This window comes from Panthera onca, chromosome D4, assembly GCF_046562875.1.
Source record: "Panthera onca isolate mPanOnc1 chromosome D4, mPanOnc1 haplotype 2, whole genome shotgun sequence".
In the NCBI taxonomy this organism is placed as follows: Eukaryota; Metazoa; Chordata; class Mammalia; order Carnivora; family Felidae; genus Panthera; species Panthera onca.
In genome coordinates, this window is record NC_138351.1 from 23,206,517 (window position 1) to 23,225,146 (window position 18,630).

The 18,630-nt window shown below is 40.6% G+C and overlaps 1 long non-coding RNA gene and 1 pseudogene across 7 annotated transcripts in view; both read right to left on the bottom strand.

The window, feature by feature from the left end:
- LOC132663585 (uncharacterized) overlaps window positions 1-18,630 on the bottom strand; it is a 553,467-nt gene that overhangs the window by 337,712 nt on the left and 197,125 nt on the right. The window lies entirely within an intron of this gene.
- Window positions 9,159-17,545, bottom strand: LOC132663583 (actin, cytoplasmic 2 pseudogene; annotated as a pseudogene).

Consider the following 18,630-nt stretch of genomic DNA (forward strand, 5'->3'; position numbering starts at 1 on the left):
CTTTAAACGAATTGCAAAACAAAATGGAATCCACGATGGCTCGGCTTGAAGAGGCAGAGGAGAGAATAGGTGAACTAGAAGATAAAGTTATGGAGAAAGAGGAAGCTGAAAGAAAGAGAGATAAAAAAATCCAGGAGTATGAGGGGAAAATTAGAGAACTAAGTGATACACTAAAAAAAAATAATATACGCATAATTGGTATCCCAGAGGAGGAAGAGAGAGGGAAGGGTGCTGAAGGGGTACTTGAACAAATTATAGCTGAGAACTTCCCTGAACTGGGGAAGGAAAAAGGCATTGAAATCCAAGAGGCACAGAGAACTCCCTTCAGACGTAACTTGAATCGATCTTCTGCACGACATATCATAGTGAAACTGGCAAAATACAAGGATAAAGAGAAAATTCTGAAAGCAGCAAGGGATAAACGTGCCCTCACATATAAAGGGAGACCTATAAGACTCGTGACTGATCTCTCCTTTGAAACTTGGCAGGCCAGAAAGGCTTGGCACGATATCTACAGTGTGCTAAACAGAAAAAATATGCAGCCGAGAATCCTTTATCCAGCAAGTCTGTCATTTAGAATAGAAGGAGAGATAAAGGTCTTCCCAAACAAACAAAAACTGAAGGAATTTGTCACCACGAAACCAGCCCTACAAGAGATCCTAAGGGGGATCCTGTGAGACAAAGTACCAGAGACATCACTACAAGCATAAAACATACAGACATCACAATGACTCTAAACCCGTATCTTTCTATAATAACACTGAATGTAAATGGATTAAATGCGCCAACCAAAAGACATAGGGTATCAGAATGGATAAAAAAACAAGACCCATCTATTTGCTGTCTACAAGAGACTCATTTTAGATCTGAGGACACCTTTAGATTGAGAGTGAGGGGATGGAGAACTATTTATCATGCTCCTGGAAGCCAAAAGAAAGCTGGAGTAGCCATACTTATATCAGACAAACTAGACTTTAAATTAAAGGCTGTAACAAGAGATGAAGAAGGGCATTATATAATAATCACAGGGTCTATCCACCAGGAAGAGCTAACTATTATAAATGTCTATGCGCCAAATACCCGAGCCCCCAGATATATAAAACAATTACTCATAAACATAAGCAACCTTATTGATAAGAATGTGGTCATTGCAGGGGACTTTAACACCCCACTTACAGAAATGGATAGATCATCTAGACACACAGTCAATAAAGAAACAAGGGCCCTGGGGCGCCTGGGTGGCTCAGTCGGTTAGACGTCCGACTTCGGCCCAGGTCACGATCTCACGGTCCGTGAGTTCAAGCCCCGCGTCGGGCTCTGGGCTGATGGCTCAGAGCCTGGAGCCTGCTTCTGATTCTGTGTCTCCCTCTCTCTCTGCCCCTCCCCCGTTCATGCTCTGTCTCACTCTGTCTCAAAAATAAATAAACGTTAAAAAAAAAAAAAAAAAAAAAAAAGAAACAAGGGCCCTGAATGATACATTGGATCAGATGGACTTGACAGATATATTTAGAACTCTGCATCCCAAAGCAACAGAATATACTTTCTTCTTGAGTGCACATGGAACATTCTCCAAGATAGATCATATACTGGGTCACAAAACAGCCCTTCATAAGTTTACAAGAATTGAAATTATACCATGCATACTTTCAGACCACAATGCTATGAAGCTTGAAATCAACCACAGGAAAAAGTCTGGAAAACCTCCAAAAGCATGGAGGTTAAAGAACACCCTACTAACGAATGAGTGGGTCAACCAGGCAATTAGAGAAGAAATTAAAACATATATGGAAACAAACGAAAATGAAAATACAACAATCCAAACGCTTTGGGATGCAGCGAAGGCAGTCCTGAGAGGAAAATACATTGCAATCCAGGCCTATCTCAAGAAACAAGAAAAATCCCAAATACAAAATCTAACAGCACACCTAAAGGAAATAGAAGCAGAACAGCAAAGGCAGCCTAAACCCAGCAGAAGAAGAGAAATAATAAAGATCAGAGAAGAAATAAACAATATAGAATCTAAAAAAACTGTAGAGCAGATCAACGAAACCAAGAGTTGGTTTTTTGAAAAAATAAACAAAATTGACAAACCTCTAGCCAGGCTTCTCAAAAAGAAAAGGGAGATGACCCAAATAGATAAAATCATGAATGAAAATGGAATGATTACAACCAATCCCTCAGAGATACAAACAATTATCAGGGAATACTATGAAAAATTATATGCCAGCAAATTGGACAACCTGGAAGAAATGGACAAATTTCTAAACACCCACACTCTTCCAAAACTCAATCAGGAGGAAATAGAAAGCTTGAACAGACCCATAACCAGCGAAGAAATTGAATCGGTTATCAAAAATCTCCCAACAAATAAGAGTCCAGGACCAGATGGCTTCCCAGGGGAGTTCTACCAGACATTTAAAGCAGAGATAATACCTATCCTTCTCAAGCTATTCCAAGAAATAGAAAGGGAAGGAAAACTTCCAGACTCATTCTATGAAGCCAGTATTACTTTGATTCCTAAACCAGACAGAGACCCAGTAAAAAAAGAGAACTACAGGCCAATATCCCTGATGAATATGGATGCAAAAATTCTTAATAAGATACTAGCAAATCGAATTCAACAGCATATAAAAAGAATTATTCACCATGATCAAGTGGGATTCATTCCTGGGATGCAGGGCTGGTTCAACATTCGCAAATCGATCAACGTGATACATCACATTAACAAAAAAAAAGAGAAGAACCATATGATCCTGTCAATCGATGCAGAAAAGGCCTTTGACAAAATCCAGCACCCTTTCTTAATAAAAACCCTTGAGAAAGTCGGGATAGAAGGAACATACTTAAAGATCATAAAGGCCATTTATGAAAAGCCCACAGCTAACATCATCCTCAACGGGGAAAAACTGAGAGCTTTTTCCCTGAGATCAGGAACACGACAGGGATGCCCACTGTCACCGCTGCTGTTTAATATAGTGCTGGAAGTTCTAGCATCAGCAATCAGACAACAAAAGGAAATCAAAGGCATCAAAATTGGCAAAGATGAAGTCAAGCTTTCGCTTTTTGCAGATGACATGATATTATACATGGAAAATCCGATAGACTCCACCAAAAGTCTGCTAGAACTGATACATGAATTCAGCAAAGTTGCAGGATACAAAATCAACATGCAGAAATCAGTTGCATTCTTATACACTAACAATGAAGCAACAGAAAGACAAATGAAGAAACTGATCCCATTCACAATTGCACCAAGAAGCATAAAATACCTAGGAATAAACCTAACCAAAGATGTAAAAGATCTGTATGCTGAAAACTATAGAAAGCTTATGCAGGTAATTGAAGAAGATATAAAGAAATGGAAAGACATTCCCTGCTCATGGATTGGAAGAATAAATATTGTCAAAATGTCAATACTACCCAAAGCTATCTACACATTCAATGCAATCCCAATCAAAATTGCACCAGCATTCTTCTCGAAACTAGAACAAGCAATCCTAAAATTCATATGGAACCACAAAAGGCCCCGAATAGCCAAAGTAATTTTGAAGAAGAAGACCAAAGCAGGAGGCATCACAATCCCAGACTTTAGCCTCTACTACAAAGCTGTCATCATCAAGACAGCATGGTATTGGCACAAAAACAGACACATAGACCAATGGAATAGAATAGAAACCCCAGAACTAGACCCACAAACGTATGGCCAACTCATCTTTGACAAAGCAGGAAAGAACATCCAATGGAAAAAAGACAGTCTCTTTAACAAATGGTGCTGGGAGAACTGGACAGCAACATGCAGAAGGTTGAAACTAGACCACTTTCTCACACCATTCACAAAAATAAACTCAAAATGGATAAAGGACCTGAATGTGAGACAGGAAACCATCAAAACCTTAGAGGAGAAAGCAGGAAAAGACCTCTCTGACCTCAGCCGTAGCAATCTCTTACTCGGCACATCCCCAAAGGCAAGGGAATTAAAAGCAAAAGTGAATTACTGGGACCTTATGAAGATAAAAAGCTTCTGCACAGCAAAGGAAACAACCAACAAAACTAAAAGGCAACCAACGGAATGGGAAAAGATATTTGCAAATGACACATCGGACAAAGGGCTAGTATCCAAAATCTATAAAGAGCTCATCAAACTCCACACCCGAAAAACAAATAACCCAGTGAAGAAATGGGCAGAAAACATGAATAGACACTTCTCTAAAGAAGACATCCGGATGGCCAACAGGCACATGAAAAGATGTTCAACGTCGCTCCTTATCAGGGAAATACAAATCAAAACCACACTCAGATACCACCTCACGCCAGTCAGAGTGGCCAAAATGAAGAAATCAGGAGACTATAGATGCTGGAGAGGATGTGGAGAAACGGGAACCCTCTTGCACTGTTGGTGGGAATGCAAATTGGTGCAGCCGCTCTGGAAAGCAGTGTGGAGGTTCCTCAGAAAATTAAAAATAGACCTACCCTATGACCCAGCAATAGCACTGCTAGGAATTTATTCAAGGGATACAGGAGTACTGATGCATAGGGGCACCTGTACCCCAATGTTTATAGCGGCACTCTCAACAATAGCCAAATTATGGAAAGAGCCTAAATGTCCATCAACTGATGAATGGATAAAGAAATTGTGGTTTATATACACAATGGAATACTACGTGGCAATGAGAAAAAATGAAATATGGCCTTTTGTAGCAACATGGATGGAACTGGAGAGTGTGATGCTAAGTGAAATAAGCCATACAGAGAAAGACAGATACCATATGGTTTCACTCTTATGTGGATCCTGAGAAACATAACAGAAACCCATGGGGGAGGGGAAGGGAAAAAAAAAAAAAAAAAAAAAAAAAAGAGGTTAGAGTGGGAGAGAGCCAAAGCATTAGAGACTGTTAAAAACTGAGAACAAACTGAGGGTTGATGGGGGTGGGAGGGAGGGCAGGGTGGGTGATGGGTATTGAGGAGGGCACCTTTTGGGATGAGCACTGGGTGTTGTATGGAAACAAATTTGACAGTAAATTTCATATATTAAAAAAAAAAAAAAAATGTAAAGCATGAATATAGGGGCACCTGGGTGGCTCAGTCAGTTAAGCATCTGACTTCAGCTCAGGTTATTATCTCACTTCGTGGGTTCAAGCCCCGTGTCGGGCTCTGTGCTGATAGCTCAGAGCCTGGAGCCTGCTTCAGAGTCTGTGTCTCCCTTTCTTTCTGCCCCTCCCCTGCTCACACTTTGTCTCTCTCTCTCTCTCTCTCTCTCTCAAAATAAATAAACATTAAAAAAAAATTTTTTAAAAAGCATGAATATAAAAAAATGGCCTTAATAAACATTAAGTATGTTTAACTTATGATATTAAAATCTAAAGTAACTTCAAAGTAAGGACAACACAAATTCATAAAAATAAACCTAGATTTCAAAGTTAGAAATTAGGAATAAAAGAGATTTTGAATTATAAATAACAAAATGAGCTATTAATACAAGTGATAAAAGGTAAAACTGGCAAAATAAAAAACTAAGAACCTGGGGCAGCTGGATGGCTCAGGCAGTTAAGCATCTGACTTCAGCTCAGGTCATAATCTCATGGTTTGTTGGTTTAAGCCCTGCATCAGGCTCTGTACTAACAGCTCAGAGCCTGAAGCCTGGTTCGGATTCTCTCTCTCTCTCTCTCTCTCTCTCTCTCTCTCTCTCTGTCCCTCCCCTGTTTGTGCTCTCTGTCAAAAAAATATTTTAAAATTTGGAAAAAATACAAAGAACCTAATCCAAGTTAGCAGGATAAAATATTAGGGACAAAAATAAGAAGAGAAAATAAACACGATTTTTAGAAAATACAGGGAAAGATAGTACAGGAAACTCGAAAAGTTAGCAAAGTCCTGAAATGGGCTGAGAATAGCAGATAAAGAACAATTAAAACAGCATGCATCAATTTGTTAACAGTACTCAAAGCCAGGACTATAAAATAAAATTCTTTATTAAAAATAAACACCCTGAAGACAACACCACCTGGAAACACAAGAGTGGTAGGACTCCTATTAAAATAGAAACATCAGCTTGCCCTGTGGAGAAGTCTTCAGAGCCTGAGAGGCTGGGAGGACGGCCAGAACAAGATGCCCTTCCCTCCTACCTGTCATGTCTGCCCACGCCCCAGCTCAGCCCCTTTGCAAACGATCTGTGTGGTGTGTGGTGAGCAGCTTGGCTTGCTAGCCACGGGAACATGGGAAGGTAAACAGTGAGAAATCAGGCCAGAAATACAGGATGAGAAAGACTATACAAGGCTTTGAATCCATACTAAGTCAGTGTTTTCCAAACATGAGCATTCATTAAATACAGAGGTTCATCCTGGAGATTGTGATTTAGTAAATCTGGGGAGGGGAGTAAAGGGGAGGGGAAGGGGTAGGGGAATGGGGAGGGCAGACGCTCTGTGATTATCACTAATGACCTTCTTCAAACAGGTTCCAGCCCTTTTAAAAAGTCTCCCCCACCTCAAGTAATTTTGATATTTATCCAAGTTTAACAAATAATGATTCATGGGGTACCTGGGTGGGTCAGTTGGTTAAGCGGCTCAGGTCGTGATCTCATGGTTTGCGAGATGGAGCCCCAAGTCAGGCTCTGTGCTGACAGTGCGGAGGCTGCTTGGGATTCTCTCTTTCCCTCTCTCTCTGCCCCTCCCCCACTCACGTGCACACCCTCTCCCTCTTTCCCTTTCTCTCTCTCTCTCTCTCCACCCCACCTCAAAATAAATAAATAAACATTTTTAGGGGCACCTGGATGGCTTGGTCTGTTAAGTATCCGACTTCAGCTCAGGTCATGATCTCGTGGTTCATGAATTCAAGCCCTGAGTCGAGCTCTGTGATGATAGCTCAGATCCTGGAGCCTGTTTCAGATTCTACATCTCCTTCTCTCTCTGCCCCTCCCCTGCTCACGCTCTGTCTCTCTCAAAAGTAAATAAATACTTAAAAATTTTAAAAATAAATAAACATTTTTTAAAAAAAGAATGATTTATGATCTTGAATTCACTAAGACTTTTCAATATCCAGGTATCAAATTCCAAAACATGGGTGAAGAGAAAAATCCTTTGAATAGTGGCAGGTCAGAGTTACACAAACCCAGTAAAAGTTGCAGCCAAGTAAGAATGACGCTGGGAACCTGTCGCTTTCACATGAAACTCAACGGCTTTTAAGGCTTTTTGCTACTGCCAAGAACCACCAAATTAAGAGGAAGCCATGAATATACGTGTCACTAGTGGCTTTTAAGTATCAGAACATTGCCAAAATAAACAGCAAGGGTCCTTTGATATTCATATTTCTTGGGGATAAATGTGTGCACTCCAAGCCATATCTACCTCCTCTGAGACACTGAGAGGATAAAAATTAAGATGATTCAAGGCCTTTTCTTCTCAACTTCAGAAGAGCACAGTGCTCTCTCTCTCTGTCTCTCTCTCTCTCTCTCTATATATATATATATAGCACTGGCACACCTAGGAAATGACTATGTTTGAACAGCACACTGAATAAACTGTAGGGGATTTGGGAGCCTCTGCATAGATATGGTGGAAAAAATTCATTACATTTTCCTTACATCAAATAATTTGAAAATATAAATAAAATATAGAGTTTCAAATGCAGTATTGTGGTGGGCAGAGAACGTGCCATTGCAACTCCTCTTCATGGAGAGGCTTGGCTCAGGGATTGTCCCACCTTGCCCAGGGATACACCGACAGGGGCAGCTCATATCTAATGGGCAACCAGGCAGGATCTAAGGATCCAACCATAGTGGCCCAATAGGGAACAAGTCCGAGGGGGGCTTGACTGCTCCAGAGCTGCCTGGAGATGGGGTGGCCCAGACTTTGACTGCCTCACAAAGCAGTGTCCTCTTCCCAATCCTGCTCTGGCCTCATTCTCTTCATAGGTGTGGATCCTTAATAAATACCCGGCCCTACAAATTCCCTTTCAGCCTCTGTTCTTGAGGAACCGTCAAATGACAAAGATAAAGAATAATTTTATTTAATAACAAGTTTGGTGTCCTTTATTCAAGGGAAAACAATCCACGGATGAGGAGAGTACGGTGCCTCACAAGCAGTGAAACACTCTTCCCAAGGGATCTGGGGCAAGAGAAAGTTTTTATAGCACTTTCCTTCACATAAACCCCCAGAAGTGGAATTGTTGAATCATATGGTAGTGCTATTTTAAATTCTTTGGGGAACCTCCACACTGTTTTCTACAGTGGCTGCACCAACTTACATTCCCACCAGAAGTGCACAGGGTTCCTTTTTCTCCACATCCTCACCAACACTTGTCATATTGTCTTTTTCATACGAGCCATTCTGACACGTGTGAGTTGATATCTCATTTTGGTTTTGCTTTGGTTTGGTTTACTGCAGCACTTTATTTTCCTCACATAAGACACATTGCTGGGGCCTAAAGTTCTCACATGACAGAAAACCAAAATTTGCTGTCATCTCCTAAAGAATTGAGAATTGCGCGCGCGTGCGCGCGCGCACACACACACACACACACACCACCTTACATAAATTAAAAGGATGACTAAATTTACAGGTGTAAATGCAAACTGTTTCTTGACTCAAGGCAAGCAACAACCCATGGGTGTTTTGGGGGGAAAACATTAGCTAAGAAAAAAAATGGATCTGAAGGCTTAGACCTTTCCAACCCTATCAGATCAGCATGGCAGAAATGACAACTGGTTCAGGACTCTCACCAGCCTCTACAGAAATACTGGAATAGGCAGCTTTTATACAGTAATAACCCACACAGATCAAGAATCTCATGGTCTGGTAGACTCTCATGAAGCCAATGGATTCCTCTCCCATAAACATGCTCTCATCTCAGCCCTGACGTGATCAAGCAGCATGTACTAAGGTTTTAAGCCAAAGATATACACGGGGTACTAACTGTACAAATGTAACAGTTAACTTGAATACAAGGTCAAAAATAGCAACAAGTTCTAACAATCCAGTGTTAGTTTCATATACACATTTCAAGGACATATTTCTTTTCAAAGGCTTATTCCAGCTTCGAGGCTAGCATGAGGTGTATATACATTTGGCAGGGAAATTTTACATTCCTGAATTATTTGGATGCATTTGGAAATTATTTGGAAACATTTGATGCATGCAGCAAATGCTATGCATCTGCTTGAAGTCCATTTAGAAGTATTTGTGGAGAACAATGGCAGGGTCTACCTCCTCATATTTCTGCTTATTGATCCACATCCACTGGAGGGTGGACAGTGAGGCTAGGATGGAACCCCCATCCACGCTGGGTACTTAACTATGTTCAGGAGGAGTGATGCTTTTGATTTACATTGTGCTGTGGGGCCAGGGCCATGATGTCCTTCCATATCCTGTCAGTGATCCAGGATACATGGTGGTCCCACCAGATAGCACCTTGTAGGAGTACAGCGTGTCATCATCATACTTCACAGTGGAAGTTGAAGGTGGTCCCATGGATGCCACAGGATTCCATAGCCAGGAAAGAGGGCTAAAAGAGCACCTCTGGATACCAGAACTGCGTGTGGCCAATGGTGATCACCTGATGACTGGGCAGCTCATAACTCTTCTCCAGAGAAGAGGAGGATGCAGCAGTGACCCCATCTCCTGCTCTGAGACATAACAGACCTCCATGATGTCATTCAGGATTTCTTACTCAGCCACTCTGGTGAAGCTGCAGGCATGCCACATGAGGATCTTCATGAGATAGTCTTTCAGGTCTCAGCCAGCCAGGACCAGGTACAGGATGCTATGGGGCAGGGCATAGCCCTCATAGATGGGCACTGTGTGAGTGACCTGGCCCCCGGACTCCATAACAATACCAGTGGTATAGCCAGAGGTATACAGGGACAACACGGCCTGATGTTCATGTACATAGGCAGAGTGTAGCAGGTCTAAATGTGATCTGAATCATCTCTCAGTTGGTGTTGACATTCAGGGGGGCCTCAGTCAGCAGCCTTGGGTGCTTCTTGGGGTTGTAGAAGGTGTGGTGCCAGATCTTCTCTATGTTGTCTCAGTTGGTGATGATGCCATGCTTGATGGGGTAACTTAAAGGTCAGGATGCCACTCTTGCTTTAGGCCTCATCACCCAAGTGGTCCTTCTGCCCCATGCTCACAATGATGCCCTGGTTTCAGGGGTGCCCAACAGTAGACAGGAACATGGCTTGGGCGGGGGTGGGGGTATTATCCCCAGCAAAGCCAGCTTTGCACATGCCAGAGTCATGATAAGCAGGATGGTTTCTTCTGGTGGAGGTGGTGGGCCCCAGGGTGCCGTGAAGCAGGCATTGTGGTTTTGATTTGCATTTCCCTGATGATTAGTGATATTGAGCACTGTACATTTTCATATACCAGTTGGCCATCTGTACATCTCCTTTGAATAAATGTTATTCAGATCCATCCATTTTTAACCTGATTTTTTGTTTTTCTCTTTTTTGCTATTGGGTTGTAGAAGTTCTTTATATATTTAAAAAATTAACCCTTCCTCAGAAAATTTGCAAATATTTTTCTCCCATTCAGGAGTTGCCTTTTCATTTTTGTTGACAGTTTCCCTTGCTATGCAGAAGCTTTTCAGTTTGATGTAGTCTCACTTGTTTATTTTTGGAAATAATTCTTACTAAATAATTGAAAATAATGATGAAGCTCTTATTTATAGACTGCACACATATTACTAGAGCTATCACCATGTAGCTCAATTCAATGTTACTAAAAGTGAATAGCCACTTCACCCAAGACAGAGGTATCTGATATGAAATCAGGGGTTCAAGGCTGCCTCCCATGGCTGTGCTAGTCAGAAGGCCTTACCCCTGACCTACTGTGCCCTCTTCAGGCTCATGAAACACAAACACCTTTAGCAACTTTGGATCTAGCGATTTTAGTAGCCCCCTTCTTGGCCGTGATCACAGTATCAGAATGGAACAGGAAATGCCCAATTCTGCCCATCACCCTTGCCCATCACCTGATCTACCATCAGACCTCCTCACTCAGGCAGTCCCCTACAAGCCCTGGATGAGGCTGCTCGTGGCTGAGTTTGCCAGAAGAAATGTAAAACATTTAGTTAAATTCGGATTTCATACAAAGAAGATTTTTTTTTTTTTAGAAAAACCATGTCTCAAATATTACCTGGAACTTACTTGTATTAAATTTTTTAAAGTCTAAAATTCAAATTTAACTGGGTGTCATGTATTATTATTTGCTAATTCTGGCAACCCTGTTGGAAGTGTTGAAGGTTCTGGTCATCTCAGGCCCACCCCAGCCTGGGATGAACTAAGGAGATCAGTATTTCTTGGATTACCCATTATTTTCTCTGTGTATCTTTTGGGAAATGCTATTGTTGGATTTGATACTGTTGATTCCTTCAGTCTCTTTTGAAAATTCTTCTTTGCCTACCTGGACTCATTTTTCTTTTCTTTTTTAAATCTGACCAGTCTTTCTCTGGATTCTAATTCTTCCCCCACTGTCTAAATCAAAGGTTAGTCAATATTTTCTGTAAAGGGTCAGACAGTCAGACAGTGAATATCTTATGTTTTGAGGACCGCATAGTATCTGTTATCCTGGACTCTGTCTTTATAGTACAAAAGCAGTCACTGGCAATATGCAAATGAACAAACATGGCTGTGTTCCAATAAAACTTTATTTACACAAATAAGCAATAGGCCAGATTTGGCCTACAGGCCATAATTTGCCAATACCTGCTCTAGATGCAGGTGTACATGGATCAGTCCTTGCCTCTCTTCTGTTTGCTCTTTCATCAATCTCATCTAATTATACAATAGACCTACCATTTGTATTTCAGTGACACACAAATTTGCATCTTAAACACTGACTTCCCTCCCTGTCTGCATATAAGATGATTCTTCCTGAATGTCTTACAGACACTTTAACTTCATCAATCCCAACCTCCCCCTGAAAGCGTCACATCTTCTGTTCCTCCTCCACAATCTCTATTTCTGCCAAGGTAACTACTATCCCTATGGCTAAACCCAGTTCAAAATTTCCATAGGTGTTTGGTTTCCTCCTTTCCCCAACTGTTTATATTCACCCAGTGGACAGGTTCTGTAAATTCAATACACTTATGTCCTATCTGTGTCTCCTGTCCCTTCCTACCACCAAAGGGAAGTTTTCTGTCCCCTTGCCCAGCCCATTGCAATATTATCCAAATGGCTCTAGATACCAGACACCAACCAAATTTCTCCAATACTGTCAGACTGCCTTTCCTTAAAATAGTCCTGATTTTTCTCTTTTGTCCTAAAAACATTTTGAAGCCCTCTTACTGATTTTGTACTAATGTCTATGTTCTTTAACCTGAAGTCAAAGACCCTCTGTGGCCAGCCCCACACTAACGATCCAACACTTTAATTGTGTGCACCATTAACAATAGTCAAAAGGAACTACATGCAGTTCTCTAGCCAAACACTTTATCTATTTAATTCTTCCATGCTTTGGTTCTCCCCTGCCCTTCCCAATCTTACATTGGATTCTACCTACATTGGAAGACGCAGCTCAAATGGTATCTTGTCCACAAAGCCATCCCTAACCTTCTCGCTAGAAGAAATGCTTCCATTTTCAAACTCTTAACTATAGTCAGATTATATCTCTCTTACAGGTATTATAATTTTCTACCTTATTTCACATTTAACTCTTGCCCTGTCTCCCCAGAACAGGTAGAAACCTGGAAACAGATTCTCTGAATCTCCTTTTTTTCTTTATCTCCCAAAAGATTCAGTAAAAAATCCTTCCAACCTCCCTCATTTTAGGTGTTCAATATATAACTGCTAAATTAATTAATAAAATAGAAGATTAGCATTCTGTATACAAAAAAAAAAAAAACTACTGAGTAAGTGACTGTGTTATGTGTAAAAACAGAGAAATTGTGGACCTGAAGTTAATTTTAACTCATTCTTCATTTTTCCACCTTCCCTTTTTTTCACTGTGGAGGAAGGGAAAGGGGCATGAGGTAAACATTACTTTAAATTCAATCAGTAACCTAAAATTGATTCATAAAAAAACACATATCTTGCTGGGGCTAGGGACTATTGTTTTATTTTTTTGTTTTGTTTATCTACATGTTTATTTAGGGGTTTTTTTTTGCCTCATTTTATTTGAGGAGTATAGTCCCTTTAATATTATTCAGAAAAGAATTTGTAAAACTTTCATAGCTACCACTTATGAATGTTTTTCTTGTGCCAGACACTGTGCTAAGTGTTTTTTATGTCTTATCCTGAAATCCCTTCAACAGTCCTTGGAGGTAGACAATCTTCCTCCTTTACACATAAAGAAACTGAGACTCAGAGAGGTTCAAACAGCTGAACAGAATTGAACCCAGATCTACCTAATTCAACAAACAGCCTCTATTCTTATCTAAAAAGACATACTGCCTCTTATATTGAAAATAATAATTAACTTGAAAGCAAGGACTGGAGACTATTAGTAAATGTGTGGTTTTTACTTCATGTGTATTAGGAAATGGAAGGCAGAGGCAGAGTAGCAGTCAGGTCCCGATCTAATACGGAACTAGGAACCATACCAGTTATTTTAACAGAGAGAATATAATATAAAGAATTTTGATTAGGTATAAAGTTGAAACTAGATAACTAAAGAAAGAAAGAAGAGAATTCCAAGGTATTAAAGATGTGATTGTAGGAGGCAGCTACTATCTCTGGGGCCTGGGAGAAACAAAAGGAAGAGATTCAAAGTATCAAAGTTTACAAACTTAAAAGAAGAACCTCCTCAGGGGAAACTTAGATTCTGAAAATAGGGACACTGTTCAGGTGGTGTTAAAACACGCTGCAAATGAATTCAGTTGCACCTACAGGAAGGAACTGCTGCTGCCAGGGAGGAGCCGCATCGCTGGGGAGACATGGTAAGAACAGGAAGTAGAGGGGGAGGAGCAAATCCCTGCTTCCTCATCCGGAACCTCTAATGTCCCTACTGACAGAGCCTACTAGGGAAGCAGCTGGCCAAGCAGAACTGTGGTGTGCGGAGTCCCAGGCCCTGCAACACAGAGATACAGAGTTATAAAAGGATGGGTTTGGAAGTGAGAGGCAATAACTTAAGAAGTGGCCCAGGAAGGACACCTATGAAGAGGTATCTATTGAAATGTGGTCCTTGTGAGCTGAGAGTAAAGTCAAATAGGCCAACATAAGCAACGTGGGATAGATCTCTCACCTATAAAAATAAAATTGTAAAGACCTCTAGGTGGGGGGCTTGAAATAAGTAATGTAAAAGAAATAAAAGATGCAGATAGACTTCTCGACTTCAAAAATCAAACAACGGCTCAAGAAAACACCACCAAGGCAAATTACCTGTGATGGTGGTGGTGAGCAAATTTGCCATAATTGGTAAAGCACTGTTAATTCAAACCCCAAGGAATGCTAAAATGCCATCGTTTCACACTAGAGGTCACCCCCGGTAAGAAAATATAATTGTACCATCCTTTATTGTCCCCCTGTAGCTGTTACAATATTGGAGAGCTGCTCCTTATTGCAAAGAGATTGGATTTTTATGAGACTGACATGCTAAGCAGCTTTCTAGTCAAGTAAAATACTGCATTAAATAGAATTCACTTTCATACTTTGGTTGAGAAGCAGATATATTGACTATATAGTACAGAAGACAGTATTCATTACATGCAATCACTGACCTATTTCTACGGTATCAACTTTAATCAGAGGTAGGTCAACACTGTTATCAAGAAACAATACATTGTATATTACATAGAGACTGATCTTGGGGAAATACTGCCTCATGTCAGTATTTAAACTGGGGAAAATACTGCCTTGTATCAACAGAAAGTAGGTGTACTACCTGAAATAATTATACCACATATTTTAACAAACTCATTAATTTTGGAGTTTATTGCATTAAAGACATTTATGGCTTGGGAAATTAGGATGCCTGTTATCACTTTCTGGCAAATTATGATTCAAGGACATCTTCTAGAAATGACATTTGCTAAAATTCTTAATGGTGGGGAATCCTCTTTAGGTATAGAATTCCAACTTTCAAATTTATCTGAATGTACTAAAAATAAGTTGACCATTATTTAATAAGACCATGCATTGCTATGATGCAGGTCACTTTTACTATATCTCTGTGTCAGTGCTCCTTTGATATTTGTGCTCCCAGCTTTTACTACCCAATAACTCTCACTGCTGTCATTCTTTTGTTCTTGTTTGTTTGCTGCTCTCTACCTATATTCTGATCTTTCTACATTATTCATGGAAAGAAGCAACACCTAAGGTGTTCTGGTTTTTTTTAATGTACTTTACTCCAGCTGCCATTCCTGGAGCCACCATGACTGTGTTGGTTAAAGTGTCCAAGAACTTAACCCTTCAACTTCATCACCCCCTCCCTCACTGTGGTCTTTTCTTGCACCCCACTTTACCACTCACCTGATCACATCCCTTCCCTTTTCATCAAATAAATGCACCACCTTCAAAATTTCTATTAGATATATACTATGTTGTATTATATTATTATATATGCTTTCATTGTACCATGCATCCCTAATATATCCAAATCCAGTGACACTTCACTTTTCCACAATCTATCACTTCTCGGGTTGGTACTGTCTTCCATACACTGTTTAAAACCCATGGATTATCATTATAATCACTCACGAGTTACTCACTCAACTCTCTTGCCCCACTTTTCTTTGATCATGTTCCTCTGGATAAATCCTAACCTTGGTTAAATCCAACTATGTACCTATTCTATGCTCTTTTCCATTAAGTCAAATGTTACTAGGGAAAAGAAATGCAACCACACTGTCAGGTCTAAATTTGAAAATCAAAACCAGAACTATTTGAAAATAATAACCAGAGAATCAAAGGGTCTCTCAATAATTCAAATATTCTTCCAGGATATATTTGCTTACCTACTTACCAAAATGGACTTTTAATATTTTCTCTTGCCTTGAACCTCTAGCACCACTATTCCCCAAAGACACATATACACACATACTCTCAGCTAATGATATTGCCTCATATTTGAGAAAAAGGAAGCATCTAAAAGAAACTGCCTTATCTTACCACCACTAAGTCCACTGCCTTCCCTGGTTCTTTTCCTGTAGTCTCTGGCTGTCCTTCCATTATAATGGATGAAGTATGCCTTCCTACATACCCCTATACTTGTGTCTAGACCCCATTCTTTCTCTACTGTTCAGGGTATCCATTCAGTTCCTGGTAATCAATTTCTCCCTCTCTACTGAATCATTCCCATCAACGCATACACATTCTTCATGATGTCACATTATCATCCATTTCTACTGACCACATACAATCTCCACTGACCCCATGGTCTACTTCCAGTTTCTGGAGTACTCTTCTGCTCCTTTTCATAGCAAAAGTTCTTGAATGGCTTATTTATGGCCCAGTCTTCACTTCCTGCCATGCCATCTCTCCTTAGCTCATTATCTTTCCCACATTATGGATTATTTTTGTCAAGGTTATTGGGAATCATCACTGAAATCCACCATGTTTCCAAATTTACTTGCCAGTTATAATTCTTTATCTTATTCAAATTCTTGGAAAGATTAAACACCATCAGCCACTCGATCCCTCTTAAAACACATCCTTAATTTTTGTGATTCCACATTTTGCTGTTTTTCCTCCTTACATCTGAATCACTTTGCTCAGTCTCTTTTTTTCTGGCCCTTCCCTTCAGTCAAAACTGAGAAGCTGGAGTGGCCAGGGCTCCTCCAAGGCTCCACTGTTCTTAATCTCCAGTGCTTTCCTTGGTGAGATTATGTATTCCCATTATTTTAATACCATTTGTGGAGACTATCGAATTTGTGTCTCCATCACAGACCTCTCCACTGAGCTCGAAACTCTAATCTGTAATTAACTGTAATTCTATGATTGACATTTCCACTCAAATATCTAATCATCTTATTAATCCCAATATGGCCAAACAGAACCTTGATTCCCTTGATTCTCTCCCCAATGTGCACTTTTGAACTCCTTCCCTGCTAATATCTCAACCAACCACCTGTTGCACAGGTACAACATTTATCATCATTTCAGTTCCTCTCTTCCCTTCATTCTCCTCTCTCGCATGCAATCCCTAAACCAGTTACTTCAGATTCAACTCCAAAAGACATTTTAAATCTACCTGCTCCTTTTTATCTCCCCTGCACCAGCCACTTCCAACTGCAATCATTATCACCTGCATGATTGCTCTATTCTACAAGAGAGGTCATTTCCATTGTTGAACTTTTCAAAAAATCAATTTTCTTATGTGACACAACATATCCCAACATATACACACTCACATACACACACACACACGCACACTTAAAACCCATGATTTATTTCCCTTTGTGCTTAGAATAAAACCCAAAGTCCTTCCTGTTGCCAAGATGATATGACTCACATTTCTAGCTTCAGGACCTACCGCTCTCTCCCTATCTCATTATACTTCAGCCCTAATAGATTTGTTTTTATTCCTCAAACTCACCCAATTCTCTCTGCCTCAAGGCCCTTGTACTTGTTCTCATCTCTGCAGATCTCTGTGTGGCTGGACCTTACTACAGCTGAAACTCCCATCTTCACAGAGGCACCTGCGTTAGCTTCTTTCATAGCATTGATTGCTATGTGAAACTCTCTTGCCCATTCTTTGCTATTACTTACTTTCTTTTTTTCATCTATCAGCTCTCTTTAAGTCAGGACCCTTGTGTATCTTTTTTACTATTGCATCTAGAGCCTAGAGTATCTAGAGCATAGTAGACGCTAAATAAATACGTATAGGAGGAGGAAAAATGTGAAGGAAAAAAATGGGATTTAATGATTTTCTCACAAAGGTAATGGTACAACTACTTATACAGTTTCTCTAACATCTGTCTTTCCAACTTCCCCAACTAAATTTCATCTCTGCAAGTTTATGCATAAGACAGTACAGAGCACAGCTTGGCTCAGAGGCATGTCTCTGTTAAGTAAAACTAATCTGACAGCATCAGACCACTGGGGTTTAGCCGTTCACATTCTGGATGGCTGGAAATGATAGTGTGCCAAACCTCCTTGGGTACTCAGTGAACCACACTCTCCACCATCTCCCTACACACTCCAGGCAATTACCCATCTGGTTTGCCTGGCTCGCCCTGTCATATTTGAATGAGGTTTTCAGCTGAAAGTGAATGGTGTGTGTCCGACCTGAAAGGCAGCCTCCGGCAGTTGTATCCCAGGACTGCTTTCGACTGTAGCCACTCTCTCCAGAAGGGGGTCAGGATCCTCCCCAAAAGCAGCAGGACAGTTAAAGTCCTAGGCAAGAGTCAGGGGACTTGGGTTCTAATCCCTGTTTGTCTCAAGTTCACTGTGTGATTTGATAAAATCCCTGCACCACTGTAGGGTTGTTTCCCAACTGCAAACTGCGGGGTTCATATTAGGTAATCTCTGGAATTTCTTCCAGCTCTAACATTCCAGACTTGTAAACCACCAAGTGGCAAGCATTTGCTGGGTTGCAAATTCTCCAACCCAACAAGCCAATCTCCAACCTGGGATGAATGGCAATATTACCACCATTTGGGTTTTTTATATTTGCCCAGAACCTCATAATTATGAGGTTACCCTTACCACACCCTTTGACATAGATGGGTGACAAACACTAATTACCCTGCTCTGCAGGAGGAGGAAGG